The sequence below is a fragment of the Chinchilla lanigera genome, unplaced genomic scaffold, assembly GCF_000276665.1.
Source record: "Chinchilla lanigera isolate Chin_1 unplaced genomic scaffold, ChiLan1.0 scaffold00004, whole genome shotgun sequence".
Taxonomy (NCBI): Eukaryota; Metazoa; Chordata; class Mammalia; order Rodentia; family Chinchillidae; genus Chinchilla; species Chinchilla lanigera.
The window spans coordinates 22,565,682-22,571,991 of record NW_004955405.1 but is presented as its reverse complement, the minus strand read 5'-3'; the positions used below and the strand labels follow the sequence as shown (position 1 = coordinate 22,571,991).

The 6,310-nt window shown below is 31.2% G+C and overlaps 1 long non-coding RNA gene across 2 annotated transcripts in view; it reads left to right on the top strand.

Annotated features, from left to right (window-relative positions):
* Positions 1-898, top strand: part of LOC102003615 — a 46,981-nt gene extending 46,083 nt beyond the window's left edge. For both annotated transcript variants that reach the window (XR_001235464.1, XR_001235465.1), the window contains one exon: positions 397-898. This is a non-coding gene — a long non-coding RNA (uncharacterized LOC102003615). The remainder of the gene's footprint in view (positions 1-396) is intronic.
* Positions 899-6,310: the final 5,412 nt, after the last annotated feature.

Sequence of the window (6,310 nt, the reverse complement as noted above, 5' to 3'; positions counted from 1 at the left end):
CTTGCCAGGCAGGCGCTTTTGCCGCTGAGCTAAATCCCCAGCCCCTCAAGTCTTTGTTTTAACAGAAAACTTGAAATAATAGATCCAGAAATCATATTTCTTTGGATATTGAATCCAACTCTAGATTTTATCATAGCAAAATAATAAAACAATTACTTTTCTTTTTACTTTAGGAGATTTAATATGAAATAAAATTTGAAATACTGGAAAATGTATTACTTTTATAAGTTATGTTGCTTTGCATATTCCCAGGCAAATTTATCATGCTGTTGCTTGTTTAGTGCAAATAATATATTCCTCCAAATTTTATAAATATCTAAAGTTTTAAAATGTTTGAAGTTAAATTTAGTTTTAGATTTTATTCTAACAATGTATTCTGTTTTTTTCTTGCTAAAGTAACTTGTAGGAACCATTTTGATTTGAGAGTGAAAAGCTCAAATACCTATGGACCCAAAAAGAAATCTGCAAAATGTATAAAAGCTGGAAAATAGAATGGAGTCTTTTTAGTTCTGATCTTCATCTTGGGATTATTCATGTCACCTTCAAGAAATTTATGAAGGAGCCCTTACAGCATGTCTTTATTATTTTCCAGTTACACGGATTGTGGAAAATATGCTGATGACTCCCAAGTCATCAAGGAACAATGTTACTCAATTACATAATAACGTCGTTCTTTCAGTCAACAAATATTTTATTCAAAAATATTTAGTGAGACCATACTTTATACCTGGCTGTATTCCAGGCTCTGGCAATCTAGCAGTGAACAAGACAGATATCCTTCCCTATGGAGCATGTACTCTAGTATATTTTCTTGGATCAGCAAAACAACCAGAACATTTTTCAATAATTCAGTATTAAAATGCTAATATAGCCTCAAAATAAAGAAATGGATCTTCTAGCTTGTCATCTGAGTTAGTGTTATTTTATACACAATATCTAAATTGATGTCTACATTATTCCAAAACTTGCTTTTGGAAACAAATGTACCAATAAATTACTTATTAACACATCTGAAAAGCCATGGCTGAAAGGATACTCAAGAAATACGTTTAGACCGGAAAATTTCCATTTCAATTTTTGTGACTTATTACAAATCTAACTCTGAATACGTGGAAATCTTTAAGCCAATTTAAGAGCCTCAGTAGAAAATTATAGTAATGTACTGAAATATTACTCTCATAACTTAATTTTATAACCTACATGACAGAATTATTCTTTCTAAGATTCAGATTAAAGAAAATTTAATTCCTACACATATTTAAAGGATTTGTAATTATATTCTATAGAACTAAAGAGAAAAGAAATAAAAATATCAACGTGGACTTCACATGCTTGTTTTTGCAATTTTTATGAATTACTCATGCAAATGCATATTATTACAAAGTTAAGACTGGTTCAACTTCCTGTTACAGAGATAACTGTCCAGGTAGAAGGATTCTTACTATGTTACTAGACAATTGTTTTATATTGTATAACATAAAATAACTATAACTCTACACAATTCAATAATTGATCCTATTGCAAAATTCTGACTAAGGTACTGACAAACAGAATGCAGCAAATATTCAAAAATATCATACATTTTGACAAAGTAGGATCCATTTCAAGGATACAGGAATGTTTCAACATATGCAAATCAATAAATGTAATATGCCGCATAAAAAGTAGCAAGGTCAAAATTCACATGATCATGTCAATAGTTGGAGAAAAAGAATTTGACAGAATGCAATATACAGTCTATAGAAATAAAGATGTTTATCACAGTCTGATAAAGCCATCTATGAGAATTTAATGGCCAGCATCATAGTAAATTGAGAGAAACGAAAAATTTCCTCCAAAGTCAGCAAAAAAGACAAGAATGTCTGCTATGCCACTCCTGTTTAATGTAATTCTTGAAACATTAGCTAGAGTAATTAGACAAAAGAGAGGAAAAAATAAAAAAATATATGCATAGAAATGGAAGAAGTTAAATTATCTTTATTTGCAGATATAATTATCTATATGGAAGACCCTAAAAACTCCACTGAAAGACTCTAAAAACTAATGTCCTATTTTGGAATCAGACCAGGAAAAAAGTCAGCACTCAAAAATCAATAGTGTTCCTGTGAACTAATAACAAACTCACTGAGAGAGAAATTAGGGAAACATCTTTCACAACAACATCAGAAAAAAATAAAATACTTAGGAATTAACCAAACCAAGGCAGTAAAAGGCCTCTAAAATGAAAACTACAGTACTCTGAAAAAGGATATCAGAAAATGGAAATCCCTTGTTCCTGGATAGGCAGAACAAATATAATCAAAATGGTCATACTTCCAAAACTGTTATCCAGATTTAACACAGTCCCAATCAAAATACCAACAGAATTCCTTCTAGAACTAGAAAAAACAATCTTAAAATTCATATGGAACCAGAAGTTAACCAGAATAGCAAAAGCAATTCTATGCACAAGGGCAATACAGCAGGTGTCACAATCCCAGACTTTAAGTTATACTACAAAGCTACAGTTGAAAAAACACCATGGTATTGGAAAACAAAGAAACAAACAAAAAACCAGACTCATGGATCAGTGGAACAAAATAGAAAGTACAGAAACAACTCCAAGCACATTCAGCTATCTCATCTCTGACAAAGGGGCCAAATCCCTTTTCTGGAGAAAGATAATCTCTTTAACAAACAGTTCTGGGGAACATGGGTTGTCTACATGCCAGAGGTTAAATTTAGACCCATATCTCTCACCATACAGTAAATTAAAATCAAATTGAATCTAACGTTTAAGTATTAGAAGAGAAACAGTTAAACTGCTAGAAGACGAAATAGGTAAAACACTTGAAGAAGCATTGTAGGCAAAGACTTTCTAAACAGAACACTCCACAAATGGGATCATATCAAATTAAAAAGCCTTCCACATGGCAAAGGAAACCACCAACAGAATAAAAAGACATCAAAGAATGGAGAAAAAATTTGCCCAGCTACTCCTGGGATAAAAGACTAGTATCTAAAATGTATAAAGAACTCAAAAAGATGATCCCCTCCAAATAAAGATGAAATCAACAAAAGGCCATCTGAAATGGATAGAAACTTCTCAGATTGAAGAGTACAAATGGCCTATGGATACATGAGAAAATGTTTGACATTGTTGGACATTCAAAAAATGCAATTGAAAACAACACTGAAATCTCTCTCTCTCTCTCTCTCTCTCTCTCTCTCTCTCACACACACACACACACACACACACACACACACATGAATGACTATCCCTATGAAATCAACCTATAACAAATGCTGGTAAAGCTGTAAGGGAAAAAGAAATCCTTCTACATTTTTTGTGGGAGTGTAAATAGGTAAAACCACTATGGAAATCAGTGTGGAGTTTGACCCAGCTCCTTTCTTTCCGAATATTGTGCCCAAAGGGTTAAAGACGTCATACCACAGTGATGTATGTACATCTATGTGTATAGCACACAATTCATTATAGCTAAATCATGGAAGCAGCTTAAATGAACATGAAAAGATGAATGGATAAAGAAAATGTATTTATACAAAGTTGAGTACTGCTCTGTCATAAGGAAGGATAAACGTTGGCCATTTGTAGTAAAATGTATGCATCTTGAGACCATAATGTTAAGTGAAGTAAATCAAGCACACAGTTTTAAATACAGCATGGTTTCTGTTATATGAGAAACTAGATATATGATAAAGTACAATATAAAAGATAATTGAAAAAAATATACTGCAATTTAGCTTGTGCAATATGTCTAAATGTGTACTTCATATAATATAATTGTCTTCTATGTTTATTGGATTATTAGTGTGTTTATTAAGCTTTATGCATGGTAATGATAATTAACTTTATAATGGCTTATAAGATAAATAAATGAATCTAATGTTGGTCAAAAAGGGAGGAGTGGTTGGATGGGAAAGGAGGAAAAAATATTGAGATATGTTATGTACACATACCAATACATTTATTCCCCACAATAAATGTAATCATTATATACTGCAAATATGTTCTAATAAAAATTTAAAAATAGGTTATTGATGTCCAATTTGTTAATATTTAACTCATTTTCTCCCAGAAATGGTAAATATGTCATGTGATGAAAGTCAAAGTAGCCAATTTTGTTTGAGTATTGCCATGTAAAATTGTTTTATAATATATAGAAATACAAAGAAGATAAATACATTACTTAACAGATATATCATAATTCTTTTATAGGGGTGATTTAGTTAGATAACAGTAAAAGCAACTCACTAAAATTTAAAAAAAATTCATAGATTTCTAAATAGAAGGCAATCTTTAGTTGCTCTTTATATCTACAATGTTTTCCATCTAACTTTGTTGTCATAGTAACCAAAAGTCTGCTTATGAATGAATGATAAACATGTTGTAGTATTCCTCTGGAGCCTTGCCAGAATTCTTTTGTACAAGATTACTGTGGCCTTAGGTATTAATTTTAAAAAACTATTTAAAGTATTTTCAAGATTACCTTACATTTCTTGAGGGTTAAAGTACAAATTAGTTCATTGTATTGTTCATAAAATAAATATTTTATAGTTTGCATGTTGAATGGTTGAATACATTGTTAGTTTCCTTTTCATAAAAGCTTTCAAAACTTACACTTGGTGTCCTTGGTAGTGACTCATTAACAAAGTGTGAAATAAATTAATGATATCAGAAAAAATAAATAAAAATCTTTACTTAAAAAAGATTTTGTATGACTGCAGCCTCTCCCTCTGAATGAAACAAATGATTTTAAGTAGACCCAGAACAATTTATCCTTTATTTCAATTGCTTTTTAAAATTCTCTAACATACATTCCCATCTAGACATAACTGAATAATAATAGATCCAAATAAGCCTTAGACTACTTACTGTTAGAGGAAACCTGGTTCTTAAATGTCTTTTTAGGTTTTCTTTATAATCACAAGGGCAACTAAAATAAAATAAATTGACCTTACGATAGTTCATTCATATATCAAGAAGCTAAAAGCATAATTCAGAGACATTCAGTTACTAGACTGAAAGAGTATAAACATGCCATTAGAATTATAGGTGGCAGTGATTATAGAAACTTCATATCTACATATGTCCTTAATTTTGGATATTGATTTTTCATTGTCAATTACATAATTATAAACTATATTCTTAAAATATTTCAATAAAATATTCACAGCTCACCAGCTCAACTAGTAATAAACTTCAAGGTTGACTAAAAAAACTTCCCGTTTTGGTAAATCAATATCTCTTTCACGTTATTTTCTTTAAAGGATCTTTGTGAATATAGTTGATGTTAGTTTGGTAATGAAAGTAGCTGATCATAAAAATGATTTTGTTCAGAGATAGAACAGTTGAAATTATCTTGTCGTTTTACCTACCCTCCGTTCCTTGTGTCTGATTTATGAACTTTTTTTTTGGTTTTTTTCCGGTACCGGGAATTGAACTCACGACCTTGCACTTGCCAGGCAGGTGCTATGCCGCCGAGCTAAATCCGCAGCCGCCTGATTCATGAACTTTTGGCTATGAGAGTTTCCATTTTTCTCCCCTTTAAAAATAGCCATTTTACATGCATTTGTTTTCCAATGCTCTTAAGGTATTTGCAATTTCTGCATCTCTTTGTGATTGCCCCTTTACACATGGCTTATTTCCCCATGTGGCTGTGTTAAATTTTCATGCTTTGCTCTACCGCCTTGGGCCTAACATCAGCTAATATAAAAACTATGTGATTTGGTTTCTTGTATGTTAGAGAAAAATAGGAAACTTATTAGCAATGCTAGTACTTGGAACATAGAGAAAACAATTATTTTTAATGATCATTTCAAATTAATTTAAATCTATTTCAATATCTTACATTACCCACAGTTGTGTCTCATAGGACCCTTAATCTATAATGATAGTAATATTAGCTATAATTTATTATTTGCTTACTCAGCTCCAGGTCATATTCTAAATCAACTGTCTTATAAAAGTAGTCTTCTGGAATTATCCTCATGTTAGGAATGTGATACTGACTTTTAAAAAGAGTGACTTTCCAAATTGATGAGCAATTAGGTAGTAGAGTCAGTGTTACCAACGTATGGTTGACACTGAAATCTATGTAAGTATGTAAGTTTTTTACCTATACATGTCATCATTGTGTCTGTAGGCCTTTTCCACCTCCCACAACCTGTGTATTTAGGATTTTTCTACAATATTTATTCCATTAGATATAAAACAGTGAGCCTTCATTTTTGTAGCACTTACTGTATCATATTAAACCATCTCAAATTTAAGATGATTAAGAATCTGTATGATATTTGAGGCTGGCAA